This window comes from Schistocerca cancellata, chromosome 2 (genome assembly GCF_023864275.1).
Source record: "Schistocerca cancellata isolate TAMUIC-IGC-003103 chromosome 2, iqSchCanc2.1, whole genome shotgun sequence".
Lineage (NCBI taxonomy): Eukaryota > Metazoa > Arthropoda > Insecta > Orthoptera > Acrididae > Schistocerca > Schistocerca cancellata.
The window spans coordinates 1,124,606,332-1,124,625,314 of record NC_064627.1 but is presented as its reverse complement, the minus strand read 5'-3'; the positions used below and the strand labels follow the sequence as shown (position 1 = coordinate 1,124,625,314).

The window sequence follows — 18,983 nt, the reverse complement described above, 5'->3', positions numbered from 1 at the left end:
GCATGTCTGTTGGAGAGGAACAGCCCCTGTTGGAGGGAAGGGCATGGGAGCTGGGCAGGGGGAGGGTGGATGGAGAACACACTTCCCATAACTTACTCATTGTTTCCCCATAAAGAAGAACCATAGTTGAACATTACTTTCCAACAAGATTGAGCATACCCCAATAGAACCAGGCATTTTAGGAATATTACGAGTGAAACATTCTGTAATAGACAATTCATAGATGTAAGACTTACTGACCATTTAAAAGGTGATATTGCCAGGATGTTTGTTCGTACATGGCCAGAAATTGAATAACATCTGTAATTTTTTTAGATTATGAAAGAAGGCTAACTTTGACGTGGTTTGACTTCATAAATTAGTCATTTTAGAACTGTTTTCCAACAACTAGTTGTCTGTTAACCACAACTTTCACATCCTAATGGTTTGTAAAGCAAAAAGGGGATAACGGGGAACACTGTATCGTATGACTATGGTATCAATGAGTCACAACTGGAATTAGGTAACTCATACAAATACCTGGGTGTAACACTTTGTACATTTATGAAATGGAATAATTACATATGATCAAACAATGGGGAAATCCAGGATGGAATGTAACAATACCAGAGAAGGAAAGTTGCTGCTCACCATATAGCAGAGATGCTGAGTCGCGATAGGCACAACAAAAAGATTCACACAATTACAGCTTTCCGCCATTAAGGCCTTTGTCAGCAGTAGACACACACACACACACACACACACACACACACACACACACACACTCTCTCTCTCTCTCTCTCTCACACACACACACACACAAACGCAACGTGCACACACGTCTGCAATCTCAGAGAGCTGAAATCACACTGCGAGCAGCAGCACCAGTGCATGATAGGAGTGGCGACTGGATGGGGGTAAGGAGGAGGCTGGGGTGGGGAGGGATAGTATGGCGGACAGTGAAGTGTTGCAGTTTCGACGGAGGGCAGGAGAGAAGGTGCGGAGGGGGGAGGGGGTAAGTAGTGGAAAGGAGAGAAATAAAAATAAAAAGAAATTAAAAGACTGGGTGTGGCAGTGAAATGACAGCTGTGTAGTGCTGGAATGGGAACAGGGAGGGGGCTGGATGGGTGAGGACAGTGACTAATGAAAGTTCAGGCCAGGAGGGTTACGGGAACGTAGGACGTACTGCAGGGAAAGTTCCCACCTGCTCAATGCATAAAAGCAGGTGTTGGTGGGAATTATCCATATGGCACAAGCTGTGAAGCAGTCACTGAGATGAGGGATATCATGTTTGGCAGCATGTTCAGCAACAGGGTGGTCCACTTATTTTTTGGCCACAGTCTTTTAATTTATTTTCATTTTTCTCCTTTTCGCTACTTACCCCCTTCCCCCTCCGCACCTTCTCTCCTGTCCTCATCTAAACTGCAACACTTCACTGTCTGCCACTCCCACCATACTATCCCTTTCCCTCACTGCCCCAGCCTCCTCCTTACCCCCATCCAGTCGCCACTCCCATCATGCACTGGTGCTGCTGCTCGCAGTGTGGTTTCAGCTCTCTGAGACTGCAGACGTGTGTGCACGTTGCGTTTGCGTGAGTGCGTGTGTGTGTGTGTGTGTGTGTGTGTGTGTGTGTGTGTGTGTGTGTATGTGTGTCTACTGCTGACAAAGGCCTTAATGGCTGAAAGCTATAATTGTGTCAATCTTTTTGTTGTGCCTATCACGACTCAGCACTCCAATAATAACATATGTTTAGTCATAGTTCAAAGCAGGTGGCAGACTTGGGTTTATTGATAGAGTGCTAAGGGAAATGCAACCAGTCTAATAAGGATATCGCTTACCAACGACTCATGCGACCCATCCTGAAATATTGCCTAAGTTCGTGGGACCCGTACCAAATATAAGGATTAACAAGATATATTGAAAGTATACAGAGAAGGGCAGCACAAATGGTCACACATTTGTTTGACTCACAGGAGAGTGTCCTAGAGAGGTTGAAAGAACTGAACAGGCAAACTCTTGATGATATATGCAAATTGTCTGGAGAGCATCTACTAACGAAGTTTCAAAAACTCTAGGAATTTAGTACAACCCCCTACATATCACCCCCATAGGGATCATGAGGACAGGATTAGATTAATTACAGCACATGCAGAGGCATTTAAACAATCATTCTTCGCATGCTCCATATGTAAGTGGAACAGGAAGAAGCACTAATAACTGGTACAGTGGGACGTACCCTCTGCCATGCACTTCACAATGGTTTTCAGAGCATAGATGTAGATGAGGATGTAGATGTAGATTCTTCTTGATTTCTTAACTGCCTATTTTGATAACAGCTATGTAAACAAATGTGTTTACATGTCCTTAATTTCCTGCACATACTATGCAATATGGTTTCAAAAATGCAATTTGAAGTGAAGAAACTATGCTACATTTCTGTGCAAAAAGTGAAGAAAACTTGCACAATAAACATATAACAGCAAAAGAACTGAATAACGAATCAGTCACGTGAGCAGTGCTAGCTATCTTGAATGATCAGTTGCAAAAAGCGACCAAACCTTTATAGTTGTAGAGATCTTAGGTGAACATGCATAGCATACTGTACTTAAAGTCTTAGGTTATGAAGTAATGTCTAGGACGATGGTACCACTTACTCACCCCAGATGCACTGTACTCAGATTCATAGGAGTTATAACTCAACCACAATATTATTGCACTTGGCTGTTATTGGATACTTGGGGTGGTGCTGCAGTAAACAAGTACACTGACAACTAAGGAAAATGCATCACTTGGTCAATGCTTTCTGGTCACTTATGCGTATACTATCAATCCTGATTACTTGCTGACTGATGATAATCCGATTGAATCACCCTCAATCTCAGGTGCAATAATATTGTGTTTGACTGGTACTAATCAACCTGAAGGTATATTCAATTACTTTCCTCAAAAAGATACTTAAAAATGTTGGTGATATTGTAATAGATTAACACACAGTAAACATAAACAAAAAGTTAAAACTAGATTTTTTTAAATATTTAATTATTTGTTTGTGAACTTAGTATTTCATTTGCAGCAGTGACATTTGTTACAGTTTTTTTTAAAGAAAAAAAAGAAAAAGAAAAAAAGGGTGAGGCTTCCTATATATCCTTTATAAGAAAAATGTGTCATAAATTCCTCACTGTAAACCAGGAAATAAACAGAAAGTGCATTAAATTGTACAAATTATTGCTTTTGATTAAACACATTACTGGCAGACAACATAAAACATAAATAACAAAATTATATATCATAACTGGTATATAAACACTGTTCAGCCTATCGGCATGACTACGACCCAGTTATCACTCAGGATTTACAGGCATCGACAGAGGCTGTATACAGGCAACACACAATATCCTGTTGCAGAGCATGCTGTACAACAAGACAGTCACGACCCCGGTACCTGTTTCACCACAAGTGCCATTTGCACCTGTTTCACCACAAGTGCCATTTGGATTCTTCCTCCAGACAGCAGTTGCTCAGAACTCCACAGGTGGGAACTAGCCCTACAACATGTCCTTGGTTCTCACCACCCACATGGCCCTAATTTACGTTAATTCCTTCCATCTTGGCATTTCTCCGCAGTAACTACTCCTTTTTCCACTTCATTTTGGTTTTCTACATCTTTCATTTTCTGACCTTTCTATTTTTCACCATCCCTTACCCAATCTGTTACCCCCAGAAACCATCCTTGTAACCATTGATGCCACTTCCCTATACACAAATATCTCACACGTTCAGGGCCTCGCTGCAGTAGAGCACTTCCCTTCACACCGATCACCTGCCACCCTACCTAAAACCTCTTTCCTCATTACCTTAGCCAGCTTCATCCTTACTCACAACTTCTTCACTTTTGAAGGCCAGACATACCAACAATTAAAGGGAACAGCCTTCGGTACCAGGATTGCCCCCTCGCACTCCAACCTATTTATGGGTCGCTTAGAGGAAGCCTTCTTGGTTACCCAGGGCTGCCAACCCAAAGTTTGGTACAGATTTATGGATGACATCTTCATGATCTGGACTCACAGTGAAGAAGAACTCCAGAATTTCCTCTCTAACCTCAACTCCTTTGGTTCCATCAGATTCATATGGTCCTACTCCAAATCCCATGCCACTTTCCTCGACGTTGACCTCCATCAGACCAATGGCCAGCTTCACACATCCATCCACATCAAACCCACCAACAAGCAACAGTACCTCCTTTATGACAGCTGCCACCCATTCCATATCAAATGGTCCCTTCCCTACAGCTTAGGTCTTCGTGGCAAACGAATCTGCTCCAGTCCCAAATCCCTGAACAATTACACCAACAACCTGAAAACAGCTTTTGCATCCCGCAACTACCCTCCCAACCTGGTACAGAAGCAAATAACCAGAACCACTTCCTCATCCCATCAAACCCAGAACCTTCCACAGAAGAACCCCAAAAGTGCCCCACTTGTGACAGGATACTTTCCAGGACTGGATCAGACTCTGAATCCAGCAAGGATATGACTTCCTCAAATCCTGCCCTGAAATGAGATCCATCCTTCATGAAATCCTCTCCACTCCACCAAGAGTGTCTTTCTGTCGCCCACCTAACCTTCGTAACCTCTTGGTTCATCCCTATGAAATCCCCAAACCACCTTCCCTACCCTCTGGCTCCTACCCTTGTAACCGTCCCCGGTGTAAAACCTGTCCCATGCACCCTCCCACCACCACCTACTCCAGCCCTGTAACCCAGAAGGTGAACACGATCAAAGGCAGAGCCACGTGTGAAAGCATCCACGTGATTTACCAACTGACCTGCCTACACTGTGAAGCCTTCTATGTGGGAATGACCAGCAACAAACTGTCCATTCACATGAACGGACACAGGCAGACAGTGTTTGTTGGTAATGAGGATCACCCTGTGGCTAAACATGCCTTGGTGCATGGCCAGCACATCTTGGGACAGTGTTACACCATCTGGGTTATCTGGATACTTCCCACTGACACCAACCTATCAGAACTCTGGAGATGGGAACCTGCCCTTCAATATATCCTCTCTTCCTATTACCCACCAGGCCTCAACCTCCGCTAATTTCAAGTTGCCGCCCCTCGTTCATCACGTGTCACTCAACAACATCTTTGCCTCTGTACTTCCGCCTCGACTGACATCTCTGCCCAAACTCTTTGCCTTTACGTATGTCTGCTTGTGCCTGTATTTGTGCGGATGGATGTGTGTGTGTGTGTGTGTGTGTGTGTGTGTGTGTGTGTGTGTGTGTGTGTGTGTGTGTGTGTACAAGTGTATACCTGTCCCTTTCTCCCCCTAAGGTAAGTCTTTCTGCTCTCGGGACTGGAATGACTCCTTACCCTCTCCATTAAAACCCACATCCTTTCATTTCGTCTTTCCCTCTCCTTCCCTCTTTCCTGATGAAGCAACCGTGGGCTGCGAAAGCTTGAATTTGTGTGTGTGGTACTCTTTCTTGGATGGAAAGCACAGATATGAAGGGGTTACGGTGTATTTAGTGCACAATACAGGAATTCTCCCTTGTGGTATAACTGAACTTAGGTTAAGTAGATGCATAGTTTTTTTCAGTAACTGTAAAATTTTACCATGAGTGAGAAGTGTGGGGTCTTGTCGTAGGTTTGTGAGTAGTGGGTTATGGTGTGGGATATGTTCAAAGTATTGAGATCCACTCCTGGGAAAGCAGAATCTGTAGTAGAAATAAGTTGATAGAGGAGCAGAAGTGTAAGGTACAGTTACAACGCACAAAGGAGGTACCAAATAGGTTGAGGAGTGTGAAGGGTGGTGGGGAATGGGAACTGAAAGTTGGAAAGAAGACAGCTAGGAGGAGCAGGTATTCATACAATTATACGAGCTGCATTCAAGTTGTAAGGCCTCCAATTTTTTTTTCTCCGGACTGGAAAGAGATAGAAACATGCGCATTGTTTTAAAATGAGGCCGTGTTCATTGTCAATACGTCCCAGAGATGGCAGCACCATATGGCAGATGGAATTTTACCGCCAGTGGTGAGAATGAGAATTGTTTTAAATAAAAAATGACGACGTTTTCTTTACTTGAACAGTGTGCAATCATTCATTTTCTGAATTTGCGTGGTGTGAAACCAATTAAAATTCATCGACAGTTGAAGGAGACATGTGGTGATGGAGTTATGGATGTGTCGAAAGTGCGTTCGTGGGTGCGACAGTTTAATGAAGGCAGAACATCTTGTGACAACAAACTGAAACAACCTCGGGCTCGCACAAGCCGGTCTGACGACGTGATCGAGAAAGTGGAGAGAGTTGTTTTGGGGGATCGCCGAACGACTGTTGAACAGATTGCCTCCAGAGTTGGCATTTCTGTGGGTTCTGTGCACACAATCCTGCATGACGACCTGAAAATGCGAAAAGTGCCATCCAGGTGGGTGCCACAAATGCTGACGGACGACCACATGGCTGCCCGTGTGGCATGTTGCCAAGTAATGTTGACGCGCAACGACAGCTTGACTTTCTTTTCATCGTTTGTGACAATGGATGAGATGTGGATGCCATTTTTCAATCCAGGAACAAAGTGCCAGTCAGCTCAATGGAGCATACAGATTCACCACCACCAAAAAAATTTCGGGTAACCGCCAGTGCTGAAAAAATGATGGTGTCCATGTTCTAGGACAGTGAGGGCGTAATCCTTACCCATTGCATTCCAAAGGGCACTACGGTAACAGGTGCATCCTACGAAAATGTTTTGAAGAACAAATTCCTTCTTGCACTGCAACAAAAACGTCTGGGAAGGGCTGCGCGTGTGCTGTTTCACCAAGACAACGCACCCGCACATCGAGCTAACGTTACGCAACAGTTTCTTCGTGATAACAACTCTGAAGTGATTCCTCATGCTCCCTACTCACCTGACCTGGCTCCTAGTGACTTTTGGCTTTTTCCAACAATGAAAGACACTCTCCGTGGCCACACATTCACCAGCCGTGCTGCTATTGCCTCAGCGATTTTCCAGTGGTCAAAACAGACTCCTAAAGAAGCCTTCGCCGCTGCCATGGAATCATGGCGTCAGCGTTGTGAAAAATGTGTACGTCTGTAGGGCGATTACGTCGAGAAGTAACGCCAGTTTCATCGATTTCGGGTGAGTAGTTAATTAGAAAAAAATCGGAGGCCTTAGAACTTGAATGCACCTCGTACTTTGCTTGTGTGCAATAGATTTGACCAACCGTCAGGAGTTGAGCGGAGAGGAGCCTCATGTAGCTGTAGATGTAGGGAAGGAAACAAGCAGCAGTCCTCAGCAGTTAGGAGGCCTAGGTCAGTTGCAAAGTCTAACAGAAAGAAGAAGGTTCTGCTGCTAGGTAGTTCGCACAGTAGAGGTGTGGGCCAACAGTTGCAGGAAGTGTTGGGGAGTGAGTACCAGGTCACCAGCATTATGAAGCCTAGTGCAGGGTTGGCTCAGATGACTGACAGCATAGGGGAACTAATGTGCATTTCGTGCAACTGTTCAGCATCATGATTGACCTCATCTTAATGCAGCTGTTAAGAGCATTAACATGGGGCTGGAGAGGGTGCTGATGGCAGAGGGCATGGGTCGCATTTCGGTGGTGCCAGTTGGGTCTGTCAGTAGATAGGGTTTCACTAGGAATGGCTTGCACCTCAGTAGATATGGGAAAGGGAGGCTGGCAAAGCTTATAGGTGACAGTGTAGTGGGTGGTTGTGGGATTACTCACAGAAAAAATTCTGTAGTAGTTGGTGTTAGAGTTGCACCTTTTTTAGATTGAAGTCAGCTGATAGGTATACCTGCTTAAAGGAAGTCCCTCTAACTAAGGGCTCACCTTCAGAGGATGTCATGTTTCCAAGTAGAGAAGGAATTAGCATATTTCTTCAAAATATAAGAGGTATTAGAGATAAAATTAGTGAAGTGCTTATAGATGTTGACTCTGAAATTTTTGGTATATCGGAGCAGCACTTAAATAATTTGACAATTCAGAGGCTTCCTTTACCAGGATACAGATTAGCTGGCTGTTTTTCAAGTAGTTTCTTGCAGGGTGGGGGAGTGGCTATGTACGTAAAAAAACAGTATTCCATTTTAGTCCATAGACGTATCCCAGCACTGCACTAAACAGGTATTTGAACGTTGTGCAGGGGCAGTTGAATTTAGTGAAATTAAACTTACAATTGTTGTTGTTTATAGGTCCCCTAACTCTGACTTCAGAGTAATTCTGCTCAAGCTAGAGAAGATTCTTGATTCACTTTGTAGGAAATACCAGAAATTAATTATATGTGGTGACTTCAATATAAATTTGGCATGTGATGGTGCAAGAAAAAGGATGTTGGTATATCACCTAAATTCATATGATCTGATGCAAACTATGTTTCTTCAACTAGGGTGCAGGGGAACAGCAGCACAGCCATAGACAATATTTTTATACATTCTTCATTACTAGATGGGCATTCTGTTAGTAAAAAGGTGAATGGCCATGATGCACAAATTTTAACACTAAAAGGCTTTTGTACTCAAACAAATGTCACATATAATTAAAAACTATGTAGGAAAGTTAATCCAACAGCAATAGAGAGTTTTTTAAACCTTGCCAAGGAACAAGAGTGGCAGGATGTTTGTAGTGCCAATAACAGATTTGCTTTCCATTCGAACATTCTAAACATGGTACTAGCAGTAGTAAGCAGCCCTGGTGGCTGACTAGTGGGATAAGGATATCATGTAGAACAAAGTGGAATTATATCAAAATGTTCGAAGTAGTCACAATCAAGCCCATTACAAACAGTACTGTAAGGTGCTTAAAAATGGTATTAGGAAGTCAAAGAGTATGTGGTACAAAAGTAGAATAGCTAATTCACAGGATAAAATTAAAACCATGTGGTCAGTTGTGAAGGAAATGTCTGGTCCGCAGCACGAGGTCGACAATATAAATTCAGTTCATAGTAAAAATATTTCTGTTACTGATAAATGAGATATATGCACAGTATTTAACAATCATTTTCTGAGCATTGATGATGAATTAAATAAAAATTTAGTTTCTACAGGGAATCATATAGCTTTCTTGGCAAATGCCTTCCTGAGATTGATGTCTGAAATACTCCTCTGTGATACAGAGATTGAGTCAATAATTAAATCATTAAAAACTAAGGACTCTCATGGATATGATGGAGTGCCTAGCAGAATATTAAAAGTACTGTGCTGCACATATTAGCCCTGTATTTAGCCACATTTGTAATTTTTCCTTTAGGAATGGTCAATTTCCTGAATGATTAAAGTACTCAGTAGTAAAGCTGATTTATAAAAAGGGAGAAAAGGATAATGTAGACAATTTTTGACCAATTTGTATGCCATCAGTGTTTGCTACAGTTATTGAAAAAGCTGTGATATAAGGATAATTTATCATTTTTATCCCACAATTTGCTATCAAATGTGCAGTTTGGCTTTAGAAGTTGTTTAACAACTGATAATGCTGTATTCTCTTTTCTCTTTGAGGTCCTGGATGGGTTGAACAAAAGGTTCTGAATGCTAGGCATATATTTTGATTTAATTAACGTGTTTGATTGTGTTGATCACAAAATATTGTTCCAGAGGTTGGACCATTACGTTATATGGGGAGTAGCTCACAACTGGTTCACCTCTTACTTTAGCAACAAACAGCAAAATGTCATTATTCACAATGTTGAGGCTGGCTGTGATGTGGGGTCTGAGTAGGGTACAGTCAAGTGGGAAGGGGGTGGGGGGGGGGGGGGGTCGTCCAGAGATCTGTGTTGGGGCCACTCCTCTTTCTTATTTATATAAATGATATGCCCTCTAGTATTACAGGTAACTCTAAAATATTTCTGTTTGCTGATGACATTAGCTTGGTAGTAAAGATAGTGCAGTTCATGACCTAAGTTCATGGCTTGTAGAAAATAAACTAACACTAAATCACAGTAAGACTCAGTTTTTAACACAAAATTCAACAAAATCTGACGTTCTAATTTCACAGAATGGGCATATGTTTGGTGAAACTGAACAGTTCAAATTTCTAGGTATTCAGATAGATAGTAAAGTGTTGACGAAAGCCCACATTCAGGCTCTTGTTCAAAGACTTAATACTGCCATTTTTACTATTCGAACAGTATCTGAAGTGAGTGATTGTTCAACACAAAAATTAGTCTACTTTGCTTATTTTCATTCATTTATGTCATATGGTATTATATTTTGGGGTAATTCTTCCCATTCTAAAAGGAAATTTTTGGCTCAGAAATGGACAGTTTGGGCAATAAGTGGTGTGGTTCACGAACCTCTTGTTGACTCCTGTTCATGAGTCTGGGTATTTTGACATTGGCCTCTCAATTTATATATTCCTTACTGTCATTTCTTGTTAACAATATCAGCTTATTCCCAACAATAAGCAGCTTTCACTCAGTTAATACTCAGCAGAAATCAAACCTGCATATGAATCACTTCCTTAACTCTCGTGCAGAAAGGTGTGCAGTATACTGCTGCATCCATTTTCAATATGCTGCCACTTGAATTAAAAAAATCTTAGCAATACTCCACACGCTTTCAAATCAGAACTGAAGAGTTTCCTCATGGGTCACTCCTTCTATTCTGCTGAGGAAATTAAGCTGATTATTGTTGTATTATTGATTGCATTTACTTAAACTTATGGATTGACTTTTCTCAGGTTTATAAACATTTTATTTTTATCTGTTATTACTTTTATGTCATATTTTCATGCACTGACGTGTTCCATGACCTTGGAGATTTGCTCCTCAATTTGGTCCTATGGAAATTAATGTGTAAATAAATAAATATAGTTGACCAGAGCTTTGAGGATGTGTATGCCTGCACTCATGCTGCTGTGCAGTCCACCATCAGACCATTGTAACATCTGAAAGCCCCTCAAATCCACAGCTGGCTGCATGAGACCCACAATAAAGCCCATGTCAAACTCTGTCATGTGCTGATAATGCTGTGCCACATCAATACACTGCATCTCTGTGTCCTTCACAGTGATCACTAAACATCTGACACTGTTCACACCCTTTATATACTCCACCATGCCTGGCAACAACACCAAAGATGAATAACACTAATGCACTCTGGTGGCCATCCTACCAGTCACAGAGGACTGCAACCTTAAATCATTTACATATCTGCTGAAGGTCTGTAGGTTTACAAAGTCATGCTGTCATCCAGCCATGTCTTCTGTATACTTCACTTTTTTTGTTAGGTAGTGTACATGAAAACATTACATAATAGAGAATCTTAACACACCTTACCAATGATTATCAACCTGTATATCAACATTAGAAACTGGAGGATAACTGTTCCTCTTCCATCTTAAATGTCGTTACTGTTTATGTTTTTATTTCAAATCAGTTTGGAAATTATTTTCAGACTGAACTCAAACTACATTCCTTTTACCTGAAATTAAATTAATGTAGTCAATTTTAAAGCTGACAAAACTAATATATGAGTACTATCCAGAAAGTAACAGATGTTTTGGTCTGTTGCAGTTGTGGGCAGGGCAACAGCTGCCATCTTGGTGCCATAACATTCCTACTTTCAGTACACATCCAGCAGTGATAGCATGTGGCCTGTGTCTCTGCTAGTTTGCTTTCTGTGAAGTGTTAAAATATTCGCTGGAATAGAAAATTTTGCCACTTGTGAGGTGCTTTCTGTAGTAACACTGTTCACGTTTACATAGCACTTCACTTAGCATAGACCGGGACTGAGTCCTAGGCATGCCCGATGTTAACTGAGTGGGCACGGCCCGTGCTGCCTGAGTTGTTGTTGTTGTTGTTGTTGTTGTTACGCCGGCAGAGGTCGTGTCCGCATTCTCGTGTGCCTTCTGGTGGACGGGACTCTACTTGCGGCAACTACCATCCGTGATGCACCGTGCCGATGTGCACCTCCCGCGATCTGTCTGGTGGCTACTGCACTCCTCCTCCTTCGGGGGGTGAAGCCACTGCGTCGGAACGTGGAGCGTCGGGCAGGAGCGATGACCTCCACATCCATTGGAAGGCCAGAGTCGAGGGGATCTGCCAACCCTCGAGCCGGAACCTTCGAATACGGCTGGAAGTGACCCACACGAAGAGGCCCCCGTCGTCCCACCACTGGAGCCCGGGACAGAACGGGTGACAAACCGTCGAACTCTGGATCCTGTTCCACCTCGGGAGGAGCAAGACCTCATGGCGGGGACGATGGGGAAGGGACAACCACAGGTGAACCAGCCTCCTGAGAAACCGGGCCTGCGAGGGGGGCCGGCTCTCGCTGGGGCATCTCGAACGATGGCGATGCTGGTGCTGGAGCTACTGGAGGCTACCACCCGGTCCCCCGCCTGCAAGGTATAGAGCCGGTGGCCATGTTGGCGCAGGACCACCGCCGGTATCCAACAGGAATTGCGACCAAATCCATGGGCCCAGACCGACATACCCAGTGGAAAGCCAGGTACTCCGTGTTGCGAAGACTGGCGAGGACCAGGCTGGAGGAGGTGCAGCAGAGTCCTAGGTTGGCGCCCACGGAGGAGCTCTGCGGGGCTGCGTTCTCCCATTGGTGTGGTCCGGTATGCCGTCAGGAAAAACGTCAATGCTTCCTCCGCAGGAAATTCGTGCACATACTTTTTCATCTTAAATGTGCGCACCATGCGCTCGGCTTCCCCATTCGATTGTGGATGGAATGTGGGAGAGCAAATGTGCCGAATACCGAAGCGCCTACAAAAATCCTGGAAGGTCTGCGAAATAAACTGCGGTCCATTGTCCGAGACCAGGGTGATTGGCAGACCTACCACAGAAAAAATTTTTGCTAGTGCCTGGATTGCAACTTCTGAAGTGGTTGAGGAGCAGCGAACCACATATGGGAATCGGGAATAAGCATCAATGACAATGAGCCAAAAGCCATTGAGAAACGGGCCCGCAAAATCGATGTGAACACGTTCCCATGCTTGGGTTGCCGGCGGCCATGAAGAGAACGCTGCCCTGGGAGATGCCTGTTGACTCGCACACTGGGAACAGGCGGTCACCAAGTGCTCAATTTCTCTGTCAATACCGGGCCAGTACACATGTCTGCGAGCCAATGTTTTAGTACGGGAAACAGCCCAGTGTCCCGCATGTAATAACATGAGGACCTCCCTTCGTAAACTTGCAGGAACAACCACGCGAGGAGCTGTATCATCGGTAGCCAGAAGGAGAACTCCTTCCAAGACCGAGAGGTGGTCTCTTAGAATAAAATAATTACGAAGAGGGTCCGAAGCCCGGCCCGGAGGGCGGGATGACCACCCCTGCTGAATGAGGCGAACTACTTGCCGGAGAACCAGGTCAGCTGCCGTTTCCCTGGTGACTCGAGAACTAGTGATCGGGAAGCCATCAACCACTTGGCGGGACGCCACATCCAAATGAAAACACATAATCTCCTCTTGATTGAACGTAGGATCCGGGCCCACCGGAAGACAGGAAAGAGCGTCGGCGTTGGCTTGCTGTCCGGTAGGGTGAAAATGAATGTCATAATGGTACTTAGAGAGGAACAAGGCCCAGCGCTGTAGTCTGTGGGCTGCCCTATCCGGAATCTGAGAGGCGGGGCCAAATAACGAGATTAACAGCTTATGGTCAGTGATTAACTGAAACTTCGTGCTATACAAGAAAGGGTGAAACTTGGTAACAGCGTAGACAATGGCCAAAGCCTCTTTTTCCACCTGGGAGTAATGGGCTTGCGTAGGACTAAGAGTTTTAGATGCAAATGCCAGTGGTTGCTCGGAACCGTCTGCGTTGCGATGGGCCAGGACTGCCCCCACCCCATACTGCGAAGCATCTGTAGCCAGGACCAACGGCTTATGGGGGTCAAAAGTAGCCAAACAAGGCGCTGACATGAGGAGGCCCGTCAACGAGGTGAACGCTCGCTCGCATGCAGGCGACCAATCAAAAGGAACACCCTTGCGCAGAAGGCAGTACAGGGGGCGGGCTACGGTGGAAGCCCTGGGAATGAACCGGTGGTAATAGGCTATCTTGCCTAAAAAAGCTTGTAACTCTTTCAGTGAAGTGGGCCGAGGAAGGTCGACGATACCTTGGACCAAACTTCCTAGGAGGCTGGATGCCGTGCCGAGAGATGGTGTAGCCCACATACTCAATAGATGGTTGGAAGAAGTTTGACTTATGCAGGTTGCAATGCAAGCCCACAGACCTGAATTTGAAAAAGAGGGTGTGAAGGTTGTGCAAGTGTTCCTTCGTGCTGCGGCCTGTGACAATTATGTCATCCAGGTAATTAATACAATGAGGGATTGTCGACATGACGTGCTCAAGATAACACTGGAATATCGCCGGAGCACTGGATATTCCGAAGGCCAACCGCTGGTATTGGTAAAGGCCAAACGGGGTGTTGATGACCGCCAGCCGTTTGGAGTCCTCATCAGGTGGTATCTGATGATAAGCCTCCGAAAGATCGATTTTCGAAAAATATTGGCCTCCCGCCATGGCAGAGAACAATTTATCAGCAAGAGGCAAAGGATAGGTGTCCACCACCAATTGGGAATTAATGGTGGCCTTGAAATCGCCACAAAGACGTAATTTTCCCGAGGGCTTCCTTACAATAATGAGGGGCGAAGCCCACTCACTAGAAGAAATGGGAAGAACGATCCTGAGGGCTGTCAGCCGGTCTAGCTCTTCCTTTACCTGAGGGCGGAGAGCCAAGGGGATCTGCCTCGTGCGTAGAAAACGTGGGCGAGCTGACGCCTTCAACGTTAAGTGAGCTTCAAAATCTGAAACACGCCCCAGGCCCTCCTCGAAGATATCTGGAAAGTCTGAGATCAAAGATTCCAATGAGTGATAGGGAACATCTTCGGAGACCAACTGTATGGTGTCAGCGATAGAAAAACCGAAAGCTTGAAAGGCATCCAGGCCAAAAAGGTTAGCGGAGCTTGCATCACTGACGACAATAAAAGTAATAGACCGAGTGACATCAGTCACGTCAGTAGTGAATTAACCCAGTAGGGGAATGAACTGCTTACCATAACCGCGTAGACGCCAGTAAACTGGCACCAACGGGGGCAGTCCAAGGTCGGAATAAGTTTGTGCATTCAACAACGAAACTGCCGCGCCCGTATCTACTTGCAGTTGTAACCGGTGCGACCGAACCGTCACCTTGATAAAGAGTTTGTGTGCCGATGCGTTGGGAGCCTGACCCAATGAAACTTCCTGAATGTCAATGTCCATGTCCTCTGTACCTGCTTCCTTCGATTCTTTTGAGGCTGAGCGGCAAACTTTAGCAATGTGACCTTCTTTATTACATTTGCGACAAACGGCCCAACGCTGGGGGCACTCTGACCGATCGTGATGTACACTCCTGGAAATGGAAAAAAGAACACATTGACACCGGTGTGTCAGACCCACCATACTTGCTCCGGACACTGCGAGAGGGCTGTCCAAGCAATGATCACAAGCACGGCACAGCGGACACACCAGGAACCGCGGTGTTGGCCGTCGAATGGCGCTAGCTGCGCAGCATTTGTGCACCGCCGCCGTCAGTGTCAGCCAGTTTGCCATGGCATACGGAGCTCCATTGCAGTCTTTAACACTGGTAGCATGCCGCGACAGCGTGGACGTGAACCGTATGTGCAGTTGACGGACTTTGAGCGAGGGCGTATAGTGGGCATGCGGGAGGCCGGGTGGACGTACCGCCGAATTGCTCAACACGTGGGGCGTGAGGTCTCCACAGTACATCGATGTTGTCGCCAGTGGTCGGCGGAAGGTGCACGTGCCCGTCGACCTGGGACCGGACCGCAGCGACGCACGGATGCACGCCAAGACCGTAGGATCCTACGCAGTGCCGTAGGGGACCGCACCGCCACTTCCCAGCAAATTAGGGACACTGTTTTTCCTGGGGTATCGGCGAGGACCATTCGCAACCGTCTCCATGAAGCTGGGCTACGGTCCCGCACACCATTAGGCCGTCTTCCGCTCACGCCCCAACATCGTGCAGCCCGCCTCCAGTGGTGTCGCGACAGGCGTGAATGGAGGGACGAATGGAGACGTGTCGTCTTCAGCGATGAGAGTCGCTTCTGCCTTGGTGCCAATGATGGTCGTATGCGTGTTTGGCGCCGTGCAGGTGAGCGCCACAACCAGGACTGCATACGACCGAGGCACACAGAGCCAACACCCGGCATCATGGTGTGGGGAGCGATCTCCTACACTGGCCGTACACCACTGGTGATTGTCGAGGGAACACTGAATAGTGCACGGTACATCCAAACCGTCATCGAACCCATCGTTCTACCATTCCTAGACCGGCAAGGGAACTTGCTGTTCCAACAGGAAAATGCACCTCCGCATGTATCCCGTGCCACCCAACGTGCTCTAGAAGGTGTAAGTCAACTACCCTGGCCAGCAAGATCTCCGGATCTGTCCCCCATTGAGCATGTTTGGGACTGGATGAAGCGTCGTCTCACGCGGTCTGCACGTCCAGCACGAACGCTGGTCCAACTGAGGCGCCAGGTGGAAATGGCATGGCAAGCCGTTCCACAGGACTACATCCAGCATCTCTACGATCGTCTCCATGGGAGAATAGCAGCCTGCATTGCTGCGAAAGGTGGATATACACTGTACTAGTGCCGACATTGTGCATGATCTGTTGCCTGTGTCTATGTGCCTGTGGTTCTGTTAGTGTGATCATGTGATGTATCTGACCCCAGGAATGTGTCAATAAAGTTTCCCCTTCCTGGGACAATGAATTCACGGTGTTCTTATTTCAATTTCCAGGAGCGTATATAGCATGACGCACAGGACGGCAACAGGGGCCAGCGGCCGGAATTCTGTTTATGCGCCGTGTGGGAGCGGCCGTAACGGCCGGATTGTATCGCTCGCACGTTGTCCGCCCCAGACACAGTGGATGCAAACGCGCCACCCGGAACCGCCGCGACGTCGCACCACGCCTCCAGCTGTTGACCTGCGGCGTGAGAGACTTCATACGATTGAGCAATGGACAGGACTTCCTCAAGGGAAGGGTCCTCTAACTGCAGGGCCCATTGCCGGACCTCCCTATCAGGGGCAGAAGGAACAATGACGTCGCGTACCATAACGTGGGCATACGACTCTCGCGACTGCTCCGTGACAAAATGACACTTGCGACTAAGACCGTGCAGGGTAGCGGCCCATGCCCGGTAAGACTGATGGGGCTGTTTCTTGCATTGATAGAACTCGACCCTAGCCACCACAACATGTGTGTGGTGGCGATAATATGAAGACAGCAATGAACACAATGCATCAAAAGACAAGGACGAGGGTTCCTGCAACGGCGCTAGCTGCCGCAAAACTTGATACAGTGAGGGAGATATCCAAGACAAGAAGAGAGCATGACATACCTCTGCATTGGCAACATGAAACACCTGAAAATGCTGCTGAAGGCGATGTTCATATGTGTCCCAATCCTCCGCCGTCTCGTCATACGGGGGAAAGGGAGTAGGGAACGGCGCTGGAGCAGACTGCGTGGAGAGCAACGCCGGAAGCACTTGTTTCATGGTGGCCATGAGCTCTGTCTGCTGCTCAACCAAAACCCGCACTAAATCCTCCATGCCGCGGAGAAGCTGCGAAACCAGAACAATGATGCAACACGTGAAAGAACGACCCTACTCGTCGCCAATTGTGTAGTAACACTGTTCACGTTTATGCAGCACTTCACTTAGCATAGACCGGGACTGAGTCCTAGGCATGCCCGATGTTAACTGACTGGGCACGGCCCATGCTACCTGAGTTGTTGTTGTTGTTGTTATGCCGGCAGAGATCGCGTCCACATTCTCGCGTGCCCTCTGGTGGACGGGACTCTACTTGCGGCAACTACCATCCGTGACGCACCGTGCCAATGTGCACCTCCCGCAATCTGTCTGTTGGCTACTGCACTTTCTGTGATTAGGTTTTTGTTAGCAAAAATCTGCAATTTATTGTGAACTTTATGATGCACGTGGAAAAGGAATAATGGGTCAAGCTGAGAGAGGCAATGGTGAACTGATTTTCAAAATGGCTGTACCAATGTTCAAGATGAGGACCGCAGTGGTAGGCCTAACCTCATGTGATTGACAAATTGGTGATGAAAACCAACAACAAAATTTTGTGGAAACCGTCATTTCACAGTTATGGAACTTTCATAACATTTTTCTCAAATTTCGCAGATTGGGGTGCATTAAATTGTGACAGAGAAGCTTGGTTACCACAAATTTTTTGCTAGATGGGTTCCCAAAATCCTAACAAAAGACCACAAAAATAGAGACTTGTTGCAGCGCTGACCTTCCTCAAAGATTATGAGAAAAATGGTAACAAATTTATCACGTACACTGTACTGGGATGAGACTTGGATGAAGCACGTCGGTTGCGAAACAAACAGGCAATCAATGGAATGGAGACACATAGATTCTCGCAAGAAGTCAAGGAAGTGTTTGCAAATGCTGTCAACAAGAAAGATCATGGCTACTGCATTTTGGGACTCTTAAGGGATGGATTCTCATTGATGTCCTTGAACGTGCCACAAAAGTTCACTCTGAGAGTTATTGTTAAACATTGACAAAGTCAAGGCTGGTGATACAAAACAGTCAGCGGGGGAAACTTACCACAAAACTTTTGTTTTTCCATGAGAATGCACCCCCCCCCCCCCCCCCCCCCCCACACACACACACACATGGCCAATTGTACCTGAGAGCTCCTATTTTGGAGGGGAGGTGTTTGATCATCCATCATACAGCCTGGATTTCGTGCAGAGCTATTATCACCTCTTCGCATAATGAAGACATTGCTTGCTATACAACACTTCGATACTGATGCCGAACTGCATGTAGTATTAAACCAGTGTTTGCAAATGAAAGTGACATATAACAGAGATAGTATTGAAAACTGTGCCATGGTATGATAAGTGCCTCAATTTGAATGGAAAGTAAGTTGAAAAATACCTTTAAAATGTATATAATAAAATTTGGTTTTCCGATACTGTTAATTTTTTATTTCAAAATGTCTTGTTACTTTCTGGACAGTCCTTGCATTTTTAC

At 45.8% G+C, this 18,983-nt stretch overlaps 1 protein-coding gene across 6 annotated transcripts in view; it reads right to left on the bottom strand.

Annotated features, from left to right (window-relative positions):
* The window catches only part of LOC126163164 (ankyrin repeat and fibronectin type-III domain-containing protein 1), a 793,804-nt gene that overhangs the window by 8,503 nt on the left and 766,318 nt on the right, over nt 1–18,983 (bottom strand). The window lies entirely within an intron of this gene.